Source organism: Rutidosis leptorrhynchoides, chromosome 5, assembly GCF_046630445.1.
Source record: "Rutidosis leptorrhynchoides isolate AG116_Rl617_1_P2 chromosome 5, CSIRO_AGI_Rlap_v1, whole genome shotgun sequence".
In the NCBI taxonomy this organism is placed as follows: domain Eukaryota; kingdom Viridiplantae; phylum Streptophyta; class Magnoliopsida; order Asterales; family Asteraceae; genus Rutidosis; species Rutidosis leptorrhynchoides.
Window position 1 is genome coordinate 198,552,896 of NC_092337.1, and position 23,563 is coordinate 198,576,458.

Consider the following 23,563-nt stretch of genomic DNA (forward strand, 5'->3'; position numbering starts at 1 on the left):
TTAACTGTATATACATCATACTAAGATATATTATATATCATAATATCATGATAATATAACAATTTAACATCTCATTTGTTATAATAAACAATGGGTTAACAACATTCAACAAGATCGTTAACCTAAAGGTTTCAAAACAACATTTACATGTAACGACTAACGATGACTTAACGACTCAGTTAAAATGTATATACATGTAGTGTTTTAATATGTATTTATAAACTTTTGAAAGACTTCAAGACACTTATCAAAATACTTCTACTTAACAAAAATGCTTACAATTACATCCTCGTTCAGTTTCATCAACAATTCTTCTCGTATGCACCCGTATTCGTACTCGTACAATACACAGCTTTTAGATGTATGTACTATTGGTATATACACTCCAATGATCAGATCTTAGCAGCCCATGTGAGTCACCTAACATATGTGGGAACCATCATTTGGCAACTAGCATGAAATATCTCATAAAATTACAAAAATATGAGTAATCATTCATGACTTATTTACATGAAAACAAAATTACATATCCTTTATATCTAATCCATACACCAACGACCAAAAACACCTACAAACACTTTAATTCTTCAATTTTCTTCATCTAATTGATCTCTCTCAAGTTCTATCTTCAAGTTCTAAGTGTTCTTCATATATTCAACAAGTTCTAGTTACATAAAATCAAGAATACTTTCAAGTTTGCTAGCTCACTTCCAATCTTGTAAGGTGATCATCCAACCTCAAGAAATCTTTGTTTCTTACAGTAGGTTATCATTCTAATATAAGGTAATAATCATATTCAAACTTTGGTTCAATTTCTATAACTATAACAATCTTATTTCAAGTGATGATCTTACTTGAACTTGTTTTCGTGTCATGATTCTGCTTCAAGAACTTCGAGCCATCCAAGGATCCGTTGAAGCTAGATCCATTTTTCACTTTTCCAGTAGGTTTACCCAAGGAACTTAAGGTAGTAATGATGTTCATAACATCATTCGATTCATACATATAAAGCTATCTTATTCGAAGGTTTAAACTTGTAATCACTAGAACATAGTTTAGTTAATTCTAAACTTGTTCGCAAACAAAAGTTAATCCTTCTAACTTGACTTTTAAAATCAAATAAACACATGTTCTATATCTATATGATATGCTAACTTAATGATTTAAAACCTGGAAACACGAAAAACACCGTAAAACCGAATTTACGCCGTCGTAGTAATACCGCGGGCTGTTTTGGGTTAGTTAATTAAAAACTATGATAAACTTTGATTTAAAAGTTGTTATTCTGAGAAAATGATTCTTATTATGAACATGAAACTATATCCAAAAATTATGGTTAAACTCAAAGTGGAAGTATGTTTTCTAAAATGGTCATCTAGACGTCGTTCTTTCGACTGAAATGACTACCTTTATAAAAACGACTTGTAACTTATTTTTCCGACTATAAACCTATACTTTTTCTGTTTAGATTCATAAAATAGAGTTCAATATGAATTTATAGCAATTTGATTCACTCAAAACGGATTTAAAATGAAGAAGTTATGGGTAAAACAAGATTGGATAATTTTTCTCATTTTAGCTACGTGAAAATTGGTAACAAATCTATTCCAACCATAACTTAATCAACTTGTATTGTATATTATGTAATCTTGAGATACCATAGACACGTATACAATGTTTCGACCTATCATGTCGACACATCTATATATATTTCGGAACAACCATAGACACTCTATATGTGAATGTTGGAGTTAACTATACAGGGTTGAGGTTGATTCCAAAATATGTATAGTTTGAGTTGTGATCAATACTGAGATACGTATACACTGGGTCGTGGATTGATTCAAGATAATATTTATAGATTTATTTCTGTATATCTAACTGTGGACAACTAGTTGTAGGTTACTAACGAGGACAGCTGACTTAATAAACTTAAAACATCAAAATATATTAAAAGTGTTGTAAATATATTTTGAACATACTTTGATATATATGTATATATTGTTATAGGTTCGTGAATCAACCAGTGGCCAAGTCTTACTTCCCGACAAAGTAAAAATCTGTGAAAGTGAGTTATAGTCCCACTTTTAAAATCTAATATTTTTGGGATGAGAATACATGCAGGTTTTATAAATGATTTACAAAATAGACACAAGTACGTGAAACTACATTCTATGGTTGAATTATCGAAATCGAATATGCCCCTTTTTATTAAGTCTGGCAATCTAAGAATCAGGGAACAGACACCCTAATTGACGCGAATCCTAAAGATAGATCTATTGGGCCTAACAAACCCCATCCAAAGTACCGGATGCTTTAGTACTTCGAAATTTATATCATATCCGAAGGGTGTCCCGGAATGATGGGGATATTCTTATATATGCATCTTGTTAATGTCGGTTACCAGGTGTTCACCATATGAATGATTTTTATCTCTATGTATGGGATGTGTATTGAAATATGAAATCTTGTGGTCTATTGTTACGATTTGATATATATAGGTTAAACCTATAACTCACCAACATTTTTGTTGACGTTTTAAGCATGTTTATTCTCAGGTGATTATTAAGAGCTTCCGCTGTCGCATACTTAAATAAGGATGAGATTTGGAGTCCATGCTTGTATGATATTGTGTAAAAACTGCATTCAAGAAACTTATTTTGTTGTAACATATTTGTATTGTAAACCATTATGTAATGGTCGTGTGTAAACAGGATATTTTAGATTATCATTATTTGATAATCTACGTAAAGCTTTTTAAACCTTTATTGATGAAATAAAGGTTATGGTTTGTTTTAAAATGAATGCAGTCTTTGAAAAACGTCTCATATAGAGGTTAAAACCTCGCAACGAAATCAATTAATATGGAACGTTTTTAATCAATAAGAACGGGACATTTTAGCGAGGTACTTGACCTCTATATGATACATTTTACAAACATTGCATTCGTTTTTGAAAAGACAATCTTTCATTACATCGAAGGTTGACGGCAGGCATACCATTTCATAATATATCTAACTATAATTGACTTAATAATAATATTGATGAACGCAACGACTCAAATGCAACGTCTTTTGAAATATGTCATGAATGACTCCAATTAATATCTCTAAGATGAGCAAAAGCACAGCGAAAGATTTCTTTCATACCTGAGAATAAACATGCTTTAAAGTGTCAACCAAAAGGTTGGTGAGTTCATTAGTTTAACATAAATAATCATTTCTATCATTTTAATAGACCACAAGAATTTCATTTCCATTTCTCATAACATACGTCCCATGCATAGAGACAAAAATATCATTCATATGGATTGAACACCTGGTAACCGACATTCACAATATGCATATAAGGATATCCCCATCATTCTGGGATCCTCCTTCGGACATGACATAAATTTCGAAGTACTAAAGCATCCGGTACTTTAGATGGGACTTGTTGAGCCCGATAGATCTATCTTTAGAGTCCGCGTCAATTAGGGTGTCTGTTCCCTAATTCTTAGATTACCAGACTTAATAAAAAGGGGCATATTTGATTTCGATCATTCAACCATATAATGTAGTTTTGATTACTTGTGTCTATTTCGTAAAAACATTTATAAAAATTGCGCATGTATTCTCAGCCCAAAAATATAAAGGGTAAAAAGGTAAATGAAAACTCACCTAATGTATTTTGTAGTAAAAATACATAGAACGACATTGAACAAGTATAGGGTTGGCCTCGGATTCACGAACCTATATCATTTGTATATATATTAAAACATATTCTTGTACTCTTATAAATCTATATATTATTATTAATGATACAATTATTATATTTATTAATTTATAGGTTTCATTATTTATTTATATATTTTTGTACATAATAATATTAATATAATTAAGTTGTATATATATTAAATATATCTTTATATATATAACCTTCAATTTTTTATACTTATAATCTTAGCCATGTCTTTTAAATTTTTATTTTCATGATTATAATTATCTTAATAATAATAATATAAATATTATTGTTAATAATAAAATGATAGTTTTTAAGAATTATAAAAAGATAACTTTAGTTAAAAATTAATGTTAATGATAATACTTTTAGTAGTAACAATACTAATATTGAAAACTCATGTTAAATATAAACGACAATATTTTTAATAATAATAATAATAATAATAATAATAATAATAATAATAATAATAATAATAATAATAATAATAATAGTAATAATAATAATAATAATAATAATAATAATAATAATAATAATAATAATAATAATAATAATAATAATAATAATAATAATAATAATAATAATAATAATAATAATAATAATAATAATAATAATAATAATAAACAAGATAGACTACCTCTAAGAGCTTTCTGAAAAAAAAAATGGCTGGAACCAGAATAGAACCCATGACCTCTTGTAGACTCGACACCACACCAGACCAACCAGACCAATCTGTTTTTCTGTTATTAATCTAACCCACTAACTATTTAACCCGATCATTTAGCTGCTTCCTGCTTCTAGCCTACTACTAACCCATTTAGTGTCCGGCCCAAATCTTAAAATATGGATATCATCACAGCCCACTATTGATTTAATTGATCCAAGATTTATTTTTGTTTCTTGTACTGGAAAATCTCGAGCAGCAGCCAGCAGGTCACGATCAGGATTCAACAACCCTAAAAAAAAGTGTCGGTGCATTATTCTATTTATCTATACAACTGGAATCGCACTAACCCATCATCATTCTTATATTATGATCACTTTTATTATATTATGTAATATTAAATCCTCACCATCTCACATCGTTCTGTTAATAGAAAAGGCAGTGGCAAAAGACAAGCGTAGCAGCAGCAGATAAAACTAACAGAAACATTAATATAGCAGCGAGCAGTAGCAGTAATGATGAAGGTGTCGATTCTAAATGGGTTTGATAGTGACGGTTGTGGTTGGGGTAATGGTGGCTCACGGTTGCAGTGGTGGTTTGGTTGATCAATATGGGTGTCGGTTTAGGGACGGAATCACATAAAATCATAAATACTAATCATCATCTTCATCACTTTATTATATAACAGCAATTAGAGTATAGCAGGAGCATGGTGTGGAGGTTTTTATGGCGAATTGAAACAGATAGCAGTAGAAGCAACATATAGTCGATTAGGGTTGTTTATTGTAGAGTTCTTGAAGCTTGTCAAACACTTAACAACATCAAAAGAACTCGGTGGTTGTTGGTTTCATCGAATTCAACAGAAGAGGAGTAGCAACGGGAAACAAAAGTAAATACCTTCCAACGGTAACAATGGATGTAGCAGTAGTGCGAGGTTTGTTGAGCTTTTGGGTATGATTCCATTTGGTTTCCAGTTGATCAAAATAGAAGCACTTAATCGAGTTGTAATAGTACATAGTAATCAAGTTGGTGATGATTTGTTCATGACAAAACAGAAAAAACAAACATAGTAGTTATGGAGGTTATCATAGGTTCGATTATGGTGTTTAGATAGTAATGGGTTTAGTGGTGATTAAATTATTTTAGGGTGATGATGGGTTTATGTGGTGGTGAGTTCTTGATACAAACAGAAGAAGGAAGAAGAGTAGAAGTTTGGATCGATTATTAGAAATACTAAAGGTGATGTTGGTTTGGTTTGAAGTTCATGGTTATGATTTATGGATTTTGTGTGCATTTCCATAACTCGAAATGCATATGCATTTACATGTATAGAATTAGATAGATAGGGAATTAGAATAGATAGGATAGCTAGATTAGACATCTAATAGAAAGCAAATGTAAGTACAATAATGTGAAGACATGAAACAAAATTTACAAAAGCAAGATCGTGACTTCTAACAGAATGGAATGATTCTAACTTTCTTCTTTGTATTTATTTAATGTGAGATTTAAATGAAGTTGTTTATATTATATATTGTTTAAGTATTCAGATAAAGACATGAATTGAGCTGGAAAACAAAGATCAAAAGTGAGGAAAAATCCTTGAAGGATTTGGATGATTAATTCACTTTATAATTTTGGATTTAACTGATGCATTCGAATAGAATCAATTTTAGAGACATAAATCAAAATCTAAAACAGTGGGATGGTGATAGCAAACCAACTATGTCTGTATCTATATCTATATTTGTTTATACTGAAATTTTATATATATCTATAACTGTATCTGAATGTATACATATTGTATTTGATATATGTATATGTATATGTATCTAACTAGAAGCTGTATAAATATATACATGTACCTAAGTAATAATAATAATAAAATTAATAGTAATGATAGTAATATCAATAATGTTAATAATTGATAATTAAATAATTTAATAATAATACTAATAGTATTAATTTTAATGTTTAATAATAATACTAATATGTATCATAACAAATAATATTACAACTCTACTACTAGTTATAATAATGATGATATTAATAACAATAATAAATCACATGTATAAATTTTCAGTATTACCATTTTAATAATATTAATAATACTAATATTAATATTAATAATAATAATGGATATACTAATAATATAATAACTATAACTAAAATTGTAATTTCATTTAATACATTAATATTACAATTTATTAATTATGTAATATTTAATAATTATATCATAGGTTACATGATAACATTCATTGAATCTTTAATTATAATAATATTACTTATCTATAGAATTTGTTTATACATATATATTTACATTTTTATTTACACACAATTGTTCGTGAATCGTCGAGCATAGTCAAAGGGTAATTGATTACATGAATACAGATTTCAAAACTTTCAAGACTCAACATTACAGATTTTTGCTTATCGTGTCGGAAACATATAAAGATTAAAGTTTAAATTTGATCGGAAATTTCCGGGTCATCACAGCAAGTTCCGCAGAAACAAGTAAACTAGCACGTTGTAGATTAGTCCTATTAGTGAATCCTACTCGGTCTGGTCTAGACTCACTAATGCAACCTAATTCCCTACAAATAATGCTCTGATACCAAATGTGACGCCCCGTACAAAACCATCGTGTATGGTTCATCAACAACAGGATTATTACAAGGTCAAACACTATATGCTGTTTCAAAATAAGTTTGCATTCATGAATATAGGTGACGTCTTAACCAACGTCAAATGTTTAACATACGAAAGTGTGCTTCTATGAATAGAAGGCATTAATAATAGTACGTGACCCATAGGTCGTTACAAATCATTGTTTCAAAAGTGTCATAGTTTGAATGCAAAATAAATGTTTATGCGGAGACATCTCTAAAAGCAGCGGGAATCTACAGCAAGTCTAGTACATCGGAAACAATCATACCTCTAAGCACCTGAGAAAAACATGCTTAAAAATGTCAACACAAATGTTGGTGAGCTATAGTTTAAGTATAACAGTAATGTAAGGTTGGCCATGAGATTTCGTATTTCAAAACAGTATGAAAAGTATATGTATAACCGTGGGCACTTGGTAACTAATTAACGTAAATAACACCCCCTAAAAGTACATTTGGCGAGTGCGTAAGTTTACGAAGTATTAAACACCCGTTAAATGCTAGCGCTACTAGCCCGAGTGGGGATGTCAAACCCTATGGATCCATATCTAAGATTCACGTTCACTGATTCAAAGACCAATGACTAAACGTTACCGAGCTAAGGGAAAAGTTTATGCCGTTGTATAACCCACACATATATAAAGTTTAAGTACTCATGCCTAGTATGTAAAACATAAAAAGCGCATGTATTCTCAGTTCCCAAAATATTTAAAGTAAAAAGGGATGCTATAACTCACAGTGATAAAGTAGTAAAAGTCGATACGCGGGAATAGTAAGCAAGTAGTTGGTCCGAAGGGTCCTCAACCTAAGTCAAAAGTTACTAAGTCAGTAAATTGTTTCCAAAGGTTTAAAAGTATGTAAATTAGGTCTTAAGTACCATCATCATTCATCATTAAACAAAAAGTGTAAAGTAAGTTTTAAGTCAAGACTAGGGTTTGAAACAAGGGCTGATTTCGCTCAGTCGCCAAGACCTCTATACAAACTGAAATGAAGTGAGACTAGTGGAAATGGCTCTGTATATGAGTCCCCTAGGTACTGACCAATTTCCAGAACCAAACTCGTCTTCGTTTGACCAGGGTGACGGTTTAAGTGCGAGTAGGTCAGAAATTTCAGCACAACGTTAATAGGGTGTAGTGACTTTCGGGAGGCCATAGATCCTAAACCGTAACTTGGATTAAGACGAGGTCTAAAAGAAAAATCATCTACTCGAACCGAACTAGCTAAAAATCAACTTTCCAGTAGCCCAGGTTACTGATCAGACCCGGAAAAACAGTAGGTAATGTGTTCCGGTGGGTTCTTGGTGCTTGATGCTCATCACGGTTCTAATCCTTGATGCTTATAGCTTCAAGTGTACAACTCGTTGATGTGTTTGCATCATCCTAACCAAGGTTTGACCATCATAACATTAGTGTAAGTCTAAGATATGTAGCACAACTAATTTAAGGGTTGTAAGTAGTTTGATGAACCAAAGTTACATCAAGATCTTAGATCCGACACATATAAGAGTTCTAATAATAATATTAAGCTATAAACTTGAAAGTAAACTAAATAAACAAGATCTTAAGTTGTAGAACTTAGATCTTAGTTAGATGTTAAAGATCCTAGACTAGAAAGTCTAGATCTAGTGTTCTTAAGTTAGATCCTAAGTTACAAAACTTGGATCTACACTTTAATGAAACCATAAGTCATGAAACTTTGATTTTAAGCTTGTAATATGCATGTAAGCTTATAAGCTCTTGTTTACAACAAAATTAGAAGACCATAAGCTATAGAAACTTAGATCCAACACAAGTGTATGAAGTTATAACTAGAAAGTTATACTTCCATGTTCTTGAACTTGCAAAGTTAACTTTAGTTTCAAGAAATATGAGATCAAGATTAACTAGTAACACTTGACCAAATTAATAACATCACAACTTTAAAGTACTTACAAAAGAAAGAATTAAACTAAAGTACAAGTAATATGTTCATGTTTGTTTCATACTTAGGAAGATTCAAATCAAAGTTTGGATCTTAGGATTTAAATCTACAAAACATGAACACAAGTATGATTATAAAGCTTATGAACTTTAAATCTTGAAAACATTTAAGTGTAGAACCATAAACTAACAAGTTTAGGTTTTTGTTCTTGGTTCTTCATCAAACAAAGGAGTGAAGAAAGCAAGATTCATGGAGATGCAAACTAGGAAGTTTGATCTTTAACAACAACAAACAGCAACAACAAGTAATCAAAACAAGCAAATGATGATGATGTAGATGGCGGTTTTGGAACAAGAAAAAGAAGAAGAAAAAGTTTTGTTACTTACAATATTTGAGAGAAAAATGAGAGAAAATGAAGTGGTGTTTGAATGTATGTGTAAATGTGAAGTGTAATACTAGCAAGTTAAGGCCAGAAAGAATTATCTTACCTTTCTCTTCTGTCAGTCTTTGAAGTTTCCTTTCTTTGAAAACCAAGGATGAAGCTAGAATGTGGAGTACGAACTTATCATGCTTCCCAATTCCACTAGCATAAAAGAGTTTATTCAACTCCTGAGAGATTCTATAGTTCCTGAGCTTGAGAGATTCTATAGTTCCCCCAATTTGATGAGAATGAGGGAAGAAGTCCTTAGCTATTCCTTTGGCCTATAATAAGAAAGGTATAAGTATCAAATAAAAGAAAAATGGAACTCCTCTTGTCCCTAGTTTGGCCGTCAGTTTTGGACACAAAATGGGAAGTCAAATAGCAACTTTCAAGTATTGGAAAGGTGGTGAAAGCTAGAAGAGGAAATAAGGTTAAATGTATGGAGAAAGATGCTAGCATGCTTGAGTAACTTGTCTCCTACTTAGCTTAATTAAACCATGATTATTCTTAATGTAATACTAGCATAAAAGATGGGCTCACAAGTCCATTAAATGTGTAGGGTGGGCTTACTAGTCCATGTAATAAAAGCCCAAGTCCAAGTAACCAACAAATAAATAAAAGGCCCAAGTAATTAACTACTAACATTAGTTAATTAAAAATGATTAATATTAATTAATCATGAATGTAAATAATATTCGAAAATATTATTCGTGAAAAGTACGTGTGTCACAAAGACAAGTCGGGCATGTAAATTCAATCATGGTGTCAAGTAAAATGTATAAAGATACATCTTATTAAAGCGCAAGTATTAATAATAAATATTAATAAATATACGTTGGAAAAAAAATCCATGGTCGTTACAGAGGTGCTTGCTTCAATCCATACAAACTTTTCTTTAACATACAAACCTATTTCTCTTTGCCCTTCACCTCAAAGCCCTCGGGTTGCCTCATATAGATATCCTCATCAAGATCCCCGTGTAAGAATGCGGTCTTCACATCTAGTTGTTGTAGATGTAAGTCCTCGGATGTGACCAATGAAAGCACTAAACGAATAGTAGTCATCTTCACCACCGGTGAAAATATCTTCTGGTAATCAACCCCTTTCCTTTGTTGAAACCCTTTAACCACTAACCGTGCTTTGTACCTCTTCTTTCCATCCACCTCATTCTTTATTTTATACATCCATTTGTTTTGCAACGCCTTTTTATCATGAGGTAATTTCACTAGTGACCAAGTCTTGTTCTTCTCAAGTGACCCCATCTCTTCTTTCATACCAAGCTCCCATTGTATGGATTCTTTGGACTTCCTTGCTTCAAAGTAACTTTCGGGTTCACCATTCTCGGTATAGAGCAAGTAGTTTGTTGATGAAGAATACCTAGGATTAGGTTTGGGCACTCTAGTCGAGCGTCTAAGTATAGGGACAACTGGCTTAGACAACCGGTATGGTTGAACCAATTTCATTAGTAGTCTCCTCATCACTAGAACTCGCACTAAGTTCAGAATTATCACCGCTATCCGAACCATCCCCATCATTGTCAAGATCCGACCCATCACTATTAATCGGCAATTCATTGTTCCCCGAACTCCCACTAGAACCCGTAAGATCATCAAGAGAAACATCATCAAGAATAATATGATCCAGTTTTTGACTCTCCGTTACCGGTTTGTCATAGACCGAATCTTCATCAAAGGTAACATCACGCGATCGGATAACTCTTCTAGCTTCATTATCCAAACAACGATAGCCCAAATACTTTGGATTTAGCTTTAAGAAAGTAAACTCATACCTTTCGAGTAGAGTCGTCAATGAAGGTGACATAATAACGAGAACCTCCATGTGATTCTACATTCGTTGGCCCAAAAACATCCGTATGAACTAGCTCTAATTTCTTTAACTTTGGTGAATTCCCCGATTTAACAAAAGTCACCTTCTTTTGCTTCCCATAAGCACATGGTTCGCAAAACCCTAGCTCTATATTTTTTAAATCCGGAATCCTCCCACTCGAACTAAGAACCTTCATACCCTTCTCACCCATATGCCCGAGTCTTGGTGCGCCATAGAGTAGAACTAGCCCTAACATCAACCGTAGCAATCACCGTGTCTTTTTCAAACACCTCAACCATATAAAGAGTTCCCCTTTTATATCCACGTGCCACGATATTACTACCCTTAATCACCTCTCATTGGCGATTCTTGAAAGTAACCTCATTACCTTCTTCATCTAATTGACCAACCGAGATTAACTTCCTTTTTAACTTAGGAATAAACCTCACGTTCTTCAAAGTCCAATTAGAACCAAGAGTAGTCTTCAATACAACATCTCCTATACCTTTAATCTCGAGACCTTTGTTGTTTACCAATCTAACTTTACTTGATACGACCGAAAATTCTTCATCACGCTCTTAGTGGGTGTGGTGTGAAATGAAGCTCCCGAATCCAAGACCCAAGACTCCACCGAACTTTCAATACTACATAATAATGCATCCTCCGTATCTTCCGCCCATCTTTAACTGGAGCATTCTTACAATATCTTTGATAATGCCCCTTTTGATTGCAACCCCAACAAATAACATCACTTCGGTCTTTCGATGGATACCTCTTCTTGAAATTCCCGTTACTCTTCTTCACACCACGATCAATTTTCCTACCACGGTTGTCGGTACTTAACAAAGAACCGGATAACAATTCCCCCGAACTTCTCCTATGAGTGTCTTCACCGAGAATTAAATCCCTAATTCCTTCATACGAAAGCTTAGTAGTACCGGTAGAGCTACTAACGGCGGTAACCGTACCCGACCAACTTTCCGGTAATGATGAAAGCAAGATTAGTTCTTTTAGTTCATCATCAAATTTGATTTCAACCGACTCTAATCTTGTAACAAGATTGTTGAATTCGTTGATATGATCCGTTGCACTCATACCTTCCTTCATCTTCGTATTGAACAATTGTCGCATGAGAAAAACCTTATTCGCCGCCGTAGGTTTCTCATACATGTTGGATAGTGGCTTCAAACAATTAAACGTTCTCTTTTCGTTCATAATATTACCAACAACGTTCTTGGCGAGTGCAAGACGAACCGCACCCAAAGCTTTACGATCCAAGAGCATCCAATCGGCATCGTTCATGCCTTCGAGTTTAGTCTCCAACAAAAATTGGTGAAGTTTCTTTTGATACAAGTAATCTTCTATTTGCATCTTCCAAAAGGCGAAGTCTTTGCCATCAAACCGCTGAATCTTCAATTTACCGTCTTCCGCCATCGATCCCAACACGAACCTTGACCTCTAGATACCAATTGTAAGGATTATAGGACCCAAACAATAGAGTAATTCCAGAGAATTACCCTTCCACAATCGACAAATGAAAGAACAATAATAAAATTAAAGAACAGGAGATTTAACGTGGTTATATGTAATCGAATGTCGATTATTTTAATCCACGGATCAACTAAGGAGATTTTATTGATATATTTCGTACACATACACGAGGGTTACAATAGGATGCTTATATAGGCCAAAAACAACTTGGAGAACAAGAAAAAACGTAAATATGGAAACTGCCTGTTAGACACTAGCCGCGCCGCGCCTCTAAGGCAAAACTCCGGACAATAGGTTTCTTCAATCTGATGCTCTGTTCACGTGTTAGGCCGCGTCGCGCTTTCCAAGGCCGCAGCGCGCCTCCTCCCTTTAACCGATTCCTTCGACTTGTTATGATATCCTTCACATCCAACATTTCATAAATTATAAATTTCAAATTAAATGTTAAAAACTTTTTAATATAGTTTAACATGAAAATTTCACATAAATAAATATATATCTTAATTTTAACAATATAAAGCATCTTCACCTTTTTCTATGTTATGAAATTCAAACAATGGTTATATTGATCTGCCCTTCCATATTTATTACAGTATTGTAAATCAAATCCTGTTTCATACACCACTAAAGTGTTTTTTTTAACCATTTTACTCTGCTTGATGAAATTGATTACTTGAGATAAGATTAAATGGTCCAAACAAATTGGTTTGGTGATATACGACAAAAAATGAACCTATCTTCTAATGAACACACAGTACATATACTTCATACCTGAGAGTTGATTTATAATATGTATTATCACGGCTGCTAGTATTCGACACAGTACTCCATCAGTTTTCTTTAATGAATCAAGTTAATTTTTTAACTTTTATTTCTTGAGCTGATTTAGATAGTATTATAAATTATATGTATATATTATCAGTTAAGTTTTTCAATGCATGTTTCTTAGCAGGTCAAATTTTGTAGAGAATGTTTTAAATTTAGATGGTATTGAAATAATCAATCATCAACTCTCAATATTAAATTTTGTAGAGAATGTTTTTCTTTTGGGGTATAGTTAGCTCGAAAAAGTAGTTCCATGATCTATATAATTATAATTTAATATTTAATATTGAGAGTTGGTGATTGATTATTTCAATACCACTTACATAGTTACATGTATTCAATGGATGGCCAAGAAAATTGCAGCAATATAGTCTTTATAATACCACCTACACCTACATTGTATTCATAGATATGGTCACACATTGCCAAACAATGGTCAATTAACATTATTTTAGTTCCCTATGGTACCACCAAACCTTTTCTTTTCTCTTTCTCAAGAAGAAATAAAATAACATGCACAAACTGAAAAACAAAAAGTTGGTTACTTTTTAAGTATAGTTTTAGTCCTTTTCCATGGCCAATTGTATTTGACCATTTTCCAGGCGGCTATGTGCTCTTGACTCAATATCACTATATATATGATTACACCATTTTGGTGCTCATCAAACACAACTCACATATCAATCATGAAGCAGTCTCGACTGATTAATTCTTATGTTTTTCTCTTAATTTTAAAACTTTCTTTTTCAGTTTCATTAGGAGCTTTATCTTCAATTCTTGATGTTTCATCAGCTTCAGAAGATATTGTATCTTGCATACAATCACATTCAACCAATTTAACTGCTATCTCTCAACTCATTTTTACCCCAAACAATGCTTCTTTCTTACCCATTTGGGGAGCTAGAGTAAACAGTATTAGGTTCAATAAAACCTCCACTCTTAAACCATCAATCATCGTTACACCAAACGACGAAAATCAAATCCGAACGACTCTTTTATGCTGCAAGAGACATGGATACGAGATGAGGGTCAGGGGTGGTGGTCACGACTTTGAGGCCCTCTCGTCGACTGCTGATGTTCCGTGTCTCATGCTCGATCTTTCCAATAGAAGGACTGTTGACGTGGACGTTGAGTCAGCAACCGCGTGGGTCCAATCTGGCGCTGTCCTTGGTGAACTGTACTACGCCATTTCTCAAAAAACAAATAAATTGTATTTTCCTGCTGGGATTTGTCCTACAGTGGGAACGGGTGGATATTTGGGCGGGGCGGGTTACGGAAACCTACAGAGGAAATACGGGTCAGGTGGTGATCATGTGGTGGATATTATTTTTATGGATGTGAATGGAAATATTTTGAATCGAAAATCGATGGGCGAAGATTTATTTTGGGCTCTTAGAGGTGGTGGTGCTTCAAGTTTCGGAATCGTTCTTTCATGGAAGTTAAATTTGGTTGAAGTGCCCGAAAAAGTAACGGTTTTCCTACACACCTTAACTTTAGAACAAGGCGCCGCTGAAGTTTTATATAAATATCAATTTGTTTGGCCAACTATTGATCGTAATTTGTCGATTCGAGTTCAGTTGACTAGTCAATATATCGGTAACACTACCGAGAAAACTATAGGAATGCTATTTATGGGACTTTATCAAGGGCCAATGGATACATTGCTTTCGTTGTTAGACGAAACGTTACCCGAGCTTAATGTCACAAAAGATGTTTGTCAAGAAGTGACAATGGCTCAAGCAAGCCTTGTATTTGCGGGATTTTCAAGTAATACTTCAACCGCGGTTCTTGCAAGCCGTACTTCCATCCAAAAAAAATAACGGAAAAAATACATTAGACTACGTACGGAACCCGATCCCAAGAAGTGGGCTAAAAAAGTTGTTTGAAAAGATGTATGAAAGCGACACATCAGAGCTAGTTATATTGCACCCTTTTGGAGGAAAGATGGAGGAGATCTCAGAGACCGCGCTTCCGTATCCTCATCGAGCCGGAATATTGTATCAAATTAACGGGATGGCTAGATTTGATGGGGAAGTTTCAGACACGACACCAGCTTCACTTAGACGTATACGTTGGTTGAAAAGCTTCTTCGAGTTTTTGACACCGTACGTGTCTAAGAATCCGAGAGAGGCGTATTTGAACTACAATGATCTCGATTTAGGTGTTGCAAGTGATACTTTTGAAGAAGCAAGTGTTTGGGGTGACAAGTATTGGAAGAGGAAAAACTTTAAGAAGTTGATTCGGATCGAAGCTAAAGTTGATCCAAAAAATTTCTTTAAACATCCACAAAGTATACCAGTTTTCACAAAATCCGTATTAGATATGTGAAGCTGTTATAATGTAACACACGGAGGCGTTGTATTATTTTCTATTTTTCTACTACTCGTTTAAGCTTATGAATAAAAAATGATGTAAATTTTGGTTCGGTATGTCTAATGTGTAGGATTGTTTTAGCACAATAACATGTCTTACATATAAGTCCATGAGTTATCTAGTACTCTAAAATCAATTATTGATAGAAAGAAGTTCCCAAATGTTTATATGCATACATTATTTTCTTTTTTGATGTGGGATCCGATTATCTCCTACAATCAACCCGTAATTGGTTTGTTCATTCTACTTGTTCATCACACATGTAACATTTAATGTGGCTTTTCATGGGATACGTTCATTAATCGACTTTTTTCGGACACACGACCTCTTCCCCTACCACGTCCAATGTCATCTTGGTTGGAACTAAAGTCACATTGATTACACTAACGTGCCATTATCTTAACCATAATAAACCACATGGGATTCCCTTCAGCTTGTGACAAATTGAACTCGTTCCGATCTTACTTGTTTCATTAACCATTTATACTGACAAAAAAAAAAAAAAAAAAAAAAAAAAAAAAAAAAAGCCAAACACGATATACTTCTTCTTGTACCTCAACCTCTACCAGTTAGTCTTTTTTCATGAACCACAAAATCAACATTGAAGCTGGCTACCTCGGACTGATACAATTTGTAGGATCATTTTAGTCCAATAACATGACGTAAAGCTCATGAGTTCTCTAGTACTCTAAAATCAATTGATGATATAGGAAGGTTTCCAAGTGCTAGTATGCATTTATCATCACCAATTATCTTTAGAACATTTGAATTTAAATTCTGTAGTTTTGGGAATCTGAAGATACTATCATCAAAAATTTGAAGAAATGATTTTCTTTCAACATTTGCTTGCATCTTTCTTCCTTGCTCTAGAAAGATTCTGCTCTTGATACGAATTGTTAAAACATATGTTCACTATCTAAATTATATTATATTATATTATACATATATCTAATAGAAAAAAAATATGAATAGTGACTAGGGGTATTTTGGTCTTTTCACTTTTTTTTTAAAAATTTTTGCTATATATCCTTTCACCAAAAAAGACCCCCCCCCCTCCAAAAACTCAAATCGACCCCTCAAACAGGAGGTAAAATGTCAAATAGTCATTTTAAAAAAAAAAAAATCTTAAATAAACTCCACTCAAATATTCAACGGGTCATATCTTCTCGCTCGCAACGAGTTAAATTTTTTCGACATCATCGTTAAACTCGAAATAATTTTAGGAACACAATGTCACTAACTATACGCAAAACGTACGCTTTTTAAAAAACACTAAATATTTGGGGTACTTTTCATACACGTTGATTTTGCGTTAAATTTTTAAAAGTCGACAATTCCATAGCGAAACGCGGAGATGCACATATATTGTTAATTTAAAATAACGCTTCAACGACATCATCGTTAGCCACGAAATAATTTTACAAAATAAATACAATAAAATACATTGAAAACCGAACCTGAGGCGCGAAGTGAGGGTTCGAAAACTAGTTATAAACTAAAATAGAAAACATAATATGAAAAGGGAACAAACATAAATGACTACACTTTTACGTCTGCATATTCATTCATAACTCATAATAAAAACTCATAATAAAAAAGAGGCTGATATAGCCAACCTAATATCTGAAACTAGCAATAAACCACTAAGCCACTACTTCTAGGAAATAGGTACTGAGGTACACCATTCTTCCATCTTCCATTTGCATACACTTTCTGAACGTTTCAGTTTCAATACATGTTATACGGTTAACCAATGCAACCAATTTCAATCTAACAGTGATTAATTAAAAACTAACACTTACATATTAAACTTACTAAACTTTTACTATCAAATTTATTCAATATTTACATACATATTCATAACCTAAACTTGCGTATTTGTGGTTCAATTTTGAATTAGTTTATTACTACATATGATTGAACCTTGAATTAGTTCATTACGACATAGCACAAACGTATAACTCTATACGCATGATTACTATCGTTTCAATGCGCTACCTGTACGTGTACAATATCAAGAATGCGAGTACTAATACTCCCCCTACCAAATATCATTTGAGTTTATTTTAATATATTATCACGGCTGCTAGGTACCGACACAGTACACAATCACTTTTTTTTTTTTAATGAAACAAAATAATTGTTTATTTTTTGAGTTAAGCAAGTTACAACAATATACTCTTCATCATGCCGCCACCACCACCACCACCACCACCTACATTGTATTCATAGACATTGTCACATATTGCCAAAAATCAAAAATCAAAAACTTTTGGTTTTTCTTGCACGAGAAGAGTAAAATAACATTAACAACGTAAAGTTGTTTAATGTATATACTTTTAGTCTTTTTCCATGGCCAAATCGATTTGACTTTTTGGAGGCGGCTATAAACTCTTGACTTAATATCACTATATATATGATTACTCCACTTAGTGCTCATCAAATCCAACTTACATATCAATCATGAAGCAGTCTCAACTAATTACTTCTTATGTTTTTCTTGTAATTTTAACACTTTCTTTTTCAGTTTCATTAGGAGCTTTATTTTCAATTCTTGATGAATCATCAACTTCAGAAGATATTGTTTCTTGCATTCAATCACATTCGAACAATTTAAGTGCTATCTCTCAACTCATTTTCACCCCAAACAATGCTTCTTTCTTACCCGTTTGGGGAGCCAGAGTCAACAGTATTAGCTTCAATAAAACCTCCACCCCTAAACCAACAGTCATCGTTACACCAAACGACGAAAATCAAATCCGAACGACTCTTTTATGCTGCAAGAAACACGGATACGAGATGAGAATCAGAGGTGGGGGCCACGACTTTTGGGCCCTCTCGTCGACTGCTGATGTTCCGTTTGTCATGCTTGATCTTTCCAACAGGAGACAAGTTGACGTGGACGTTGAGTCAGCAACCGCGTGGGTCCAATCTGGCGCTGTCCTTGGTGAACTTTACTACGCCATTTCTCAAAAAACAAATAAATTGTATTTTCCTGCTGGGATTTGTCCTACGGTGGGAACAGGTGGATATTTGGGCGGGGCGGGTTACGGAAACCTACAGAGGAAATACGGGTCAGGTGGTGATCATGTGGTGGATATTATTTTTATGGATGTGAATGGAAATATATTGAATCGAAAATCGATGGGCGAAGATTTGTTTTGGGCTCTTTGAGGTGGTGGAGCTTCTAGTTTCGGAATTGTTCTTTCATGGAAGTTGAATTTGGTTGAAGTGCCCGAAAGAGTAACGGTCTTCCTACACACCTTAACTTTAGAACAAGTTGCCGCTGAAGTTTTATATAAATATCAATTTCTTTGGCCAACTATTGATCGTGATTTGTCGATTCGAGTTCAACTGACTAGTCAATATATCGGTAACACTACCGAGAAAACCATAGGAATGCTATTTATGGGACTTTATCAAGGGCCAATGGATACATTGCTTTCGTTGTTTGACGAAACGTTTCCGGAGCTCAATGTCACAAAAGATGTTTGTGAAGAAGTGACAATGGCTCAAGCAAGCCTTGTATTTGCAGGATTTCCAAGTAATACCTCAACCGCGGTACTTGCAAGTCGAACTTCTATCCAACAACTATACAGCAAGAATAAATTAGACTACATACGGGCTCCGATCCCTAGAAATGGGCTAAAAAAGTTGTTTGAAAAGATGTATGAAAACGACGGATCAGAGATCGTGATATTGCACCCTTTTGGAGGAAAGATGGAGGAGATCCCAGAAACCGCGCTTCCATATCCTCATAGAGCCGGGATTTTGTATCAGATTAACGGGATGTCTAGATTTGATGGGGAAGCTTCAAACACAACGCCAATATCACTAAGACGTATACGTTGGTTGCAAAGCTACTTCGAGTTTTTGACCCCGTACGTGTCTAAGAACCCGAGAGAGGCGTATTTGAACTACAATGATCTCGATTTAGGTGTGGCAAGTGATACTTTTGAAGAAGCAAGTGGTTGGGGTGACAAGTATTGGAAAAGGGAAAACTTTAAGAAGTTGATTCGGATCAAAGCTAAAGTTGATCCAACAAATTTCTTTAAACATCCGCAAAGTATACCAGTTTTCACAAAATCTGTATCAGATATGTGAAGCTGTTATAATGTGACACATGTGTTGTGTCACGTCATTTTCTATTTTTCTTCTACTCGTATAAGCTTATGAATAACAAACAACATTGTAAATTTTGGTTTGGTATTTCTAGTCTTCATTCGACCCATTAAACTAATCAAGTTAAATATAATCTTTTAAATGAATGCGGGACCCCTCTTCAATCATTTTAACCTCTTTTGTTCCGTCTTCACTTTCCTTTACTCACCCTCCAATTCGACATTTATCATCACCAATTATCTTCAGAATACTTAAATTCTCATTATGGAGTTTTGGGAATATGAAGTAATGTTTACTATTTACCAAAAATTTGAAGAAATAATCTTCTTTCATCATTTTAAACTCTTTTGGTTCTACTTAAACAACGAGGCATGACTCCCCCTCAAAACAGACATTTATCATCATCAATTATAATCAACCATTAAAACTTTTCACTCCATTATGAATAAGATCAATCCATCATGCATATGTAGTTGATTAAGACAGGTGCCGCAAATATTCACTTGATATATTAATGAATAATGATACTTTATAAAACCTATAACTCCGGGATCACATAGATTTTCGGTTAGCACAAGAATTAAATCACACAGAGATAAGAATTAAAACAGTTGCGGATGGGTACCTCGCGGATGGCGACCTAGGCTCGCGGATCACGAGAACGATACAGGTTTGCGGACATGAAGATCAAAACGCGAAAAAGTGTGTCAAAATTTTGGATCTTTGGAGATCGCGTTTGAGTGCAAGAGTTCACGTTTGGATGTATTCGAAAACCATCCGGCCATCTCATTTAAATTCTAGCAAACTAGAATCGTTGCTCAATACCAAGCCGAATCTGAGCGTATTAGCAATTGTGTTACTGGACTCTCGCCTACTCAAAACCCCACCTCTCTTCATCAAACTACCGAACACTGTTGGGACTAATTGGTTAAGTCACAAGTTAAATAAATGTGTTTGGTTTAAAATGAATAAGTTGGTATTATAATTAAGTGTTACCTGTAGGTTTATTTAATTAAATTATCTTTGAATTAGTATGGATGTCGTGTCCGACTCTATAGCATTAGAATCGGTAGTATTAGAATGTTGAAAAGTTGATTTGAGGATCCCTACATTCATGCACACGTGGGTCTCTATTTAGCTATTTATATTTTGCAAATCAATAATAATAAGCAGTACCATTTTTCCATTATATATTTCCTCTGTTTCATACTTCAATTATACGTATACACAACCAATATTTCTTTATTGTTACAAATTTAATTTCAAGTCAATAAGTACCTGATCCTACATTTGGTATCAGAGCTTGGTAGCAGCTTCAACTTAGATCATGTTGTTGCTCGTGACAAGAAACTAAATCGGGGATGAGAAATCAGTAGAACCCGTGGCCAGGGTTGTTTTCTTGGGTGGTAGAAGAGTTTTTTCGAGCAATTTGATCACAAAGTTGAAGCTGTGAAAAAGGGTGTTGAGAGGTGCCATTGAAGGTGTCAAAGATTGTACTTTTGTAGCTGCCAAAGGTGTTGTTGGGAGCTATCAAGAAGGTGCTGATTGAGGTGTTAAGGTGCTGTTTTTTAAGCTCTCAAAAGGCTGAAAAAATATGACGTTAGTTCTGTAGTGACCCGAACTTTTCCATGTTTATATATATTAATTGAGATTGATATTTACATGATTAAATGTTTCCAACATGTTAAGCAATCAAACTTGTTAAGACTTGATTAATTGAAATATGTTTCATATAGACAATTGACCACCCAAGTTGATCGATGATTCACGAACGTTAAAACTTGTAAAAACTATATGATGACATATATATGGATATATATATATAGTTAACATGATACTATGATAAGAAAACATATCATAAAGTATATTAACAATGAACTACATATGTAAAAACAAGACTACTAACTTAATGATTTTTAAACGAGACATATATGTAACGATTATCGTTGTAAAGACATTTAATGTATATATATCATATTAAGAGATATTCATACATGATAATATCATGATAATATAATAATTTAAAATCTCATTTGATATTATAAACATTGGGTTAACAACATTTAACAAGATCGTTAACCTAAAGGTTTCAAAACAACACTTACATGTAACGACTAACGATGACTTAACGACTCAGTTAAAATGCATATACATGTAGTGTTTTAATATGTATTTATACACTTTTGAAAGACTTCAATACACTTATCAAAATACTTCTACTTAACAAAAATTCTTACAATTACATCCTCGTTCAGTTTCATCAACAATTCTACTCGTATGCACCCGTATTCGTACTCGTACAATACACAGCTTTTAGATGTATGTACTATTGGTATATACACTCCAATGATCAGCTCTTAGCAGCCCATGTGAGTCACCTAACACATGTGGGAACCATCATTTGGCAACTAGCATGAAATATCTCATAAAATTACAAAAATATGAGTAATCATTCATGACTTATTTACATGAAAACAAAATTACATATCCTTTATATCTAATCCATACACCAACGACCAAAAACACCTACAAACACTTTCATTCTTCAATTTTCTTCATCTAATTGATCTCTCTCAAGTTCTATCTTCAAGTTCTAAGTGTTCTTCATAAATTCCAAAAGTTTTAGTTTCATAAAATCAAGAATACTTTCAAGTTTGCTAGCTCACTTCCAATCTTGTAAGGTGATCATCCAACCTCAAGAAATCTTTGTTTCTTACAGTAGGTTATCATTCTAATACAAGGTAATAATCATATTCAAACTTTGGTTCAATTTCTATAACTATAACAATCTTATTTCAAGTGATGATCTTACTTGAACTTGTTTTCGTGTCATGATTCTGCTTCAAGAACTTCGAGCCATCCAAGGATCCATTGAAGCTAGATCCATTTTTCTATTTTCCAGTAGGTTTATCCAAGGAAATTAAGGTAGTAATGATGTTCATAACATCATTCGATTCATACATATAAAGCTATCTTATTCGAAGGTTTAAACTTGTAATCACTAGAACATAGTTTAGTTAATTCTAAACTTGTTCGCAAACAAAAGTTAATCCTTCTAACTTGACTTTTAAAATCAACTAAACACATGTTCTATATCTATATGATATGCTAACTTAATGATTTAAAACCTGGAAACAGGAAAAACACCGTAAAACCGGATTTACGCCGTCGTAGTAACACCGCGGGCTGTTTTGGGTTAGTTAATTAAAAACTATGATAAACTTTGATTTAAAAGTTGTTATTCTGAGAAAATGATTTTTATTATGAACATGAAACTATATCCAAAAATTATGGTTAAACTCAAAGTGGAAGTATGTTTTCTAAAATGATCATCTAGACGTCGTTCTTTCGACTGAAATGACTACCTTTACAAAAACGACTTGTAACTTATTTTTCCGACTATAAACCTATACTTTTTCTGTTTAGATTCATAAAATAGAGTTCAATATGAAACCATAGCAATTTGATTCACTCAAAACGGATTTAAAATGAAGAAGTTATGGGTAAAACAAGATTGGATAATTTTTCTCATTT

General features: G+C 33.4%; 2 pseudogenes; both read left to right on the top strand.

The window, feature by feature from the left end:
* Positions 1 to 14,220: 14,220 nt before the first annotated feature.
* Positions 14,221 to 15,862, top strand: LOC139850540 (tetrahydroberberine oxidase-like; annotated as a pseudogene).
* Positions 15,863 to 18,370: 2,508 nt separating this feature from the next.
* Positions 18,371 to 20,083, top strand: LOC139848414 (tetrahydroberberine oxidase-like; annotated as a pseudogene).
* Positions 20,084 to 23,563: the final 3,480 nt, after the last annotated feature.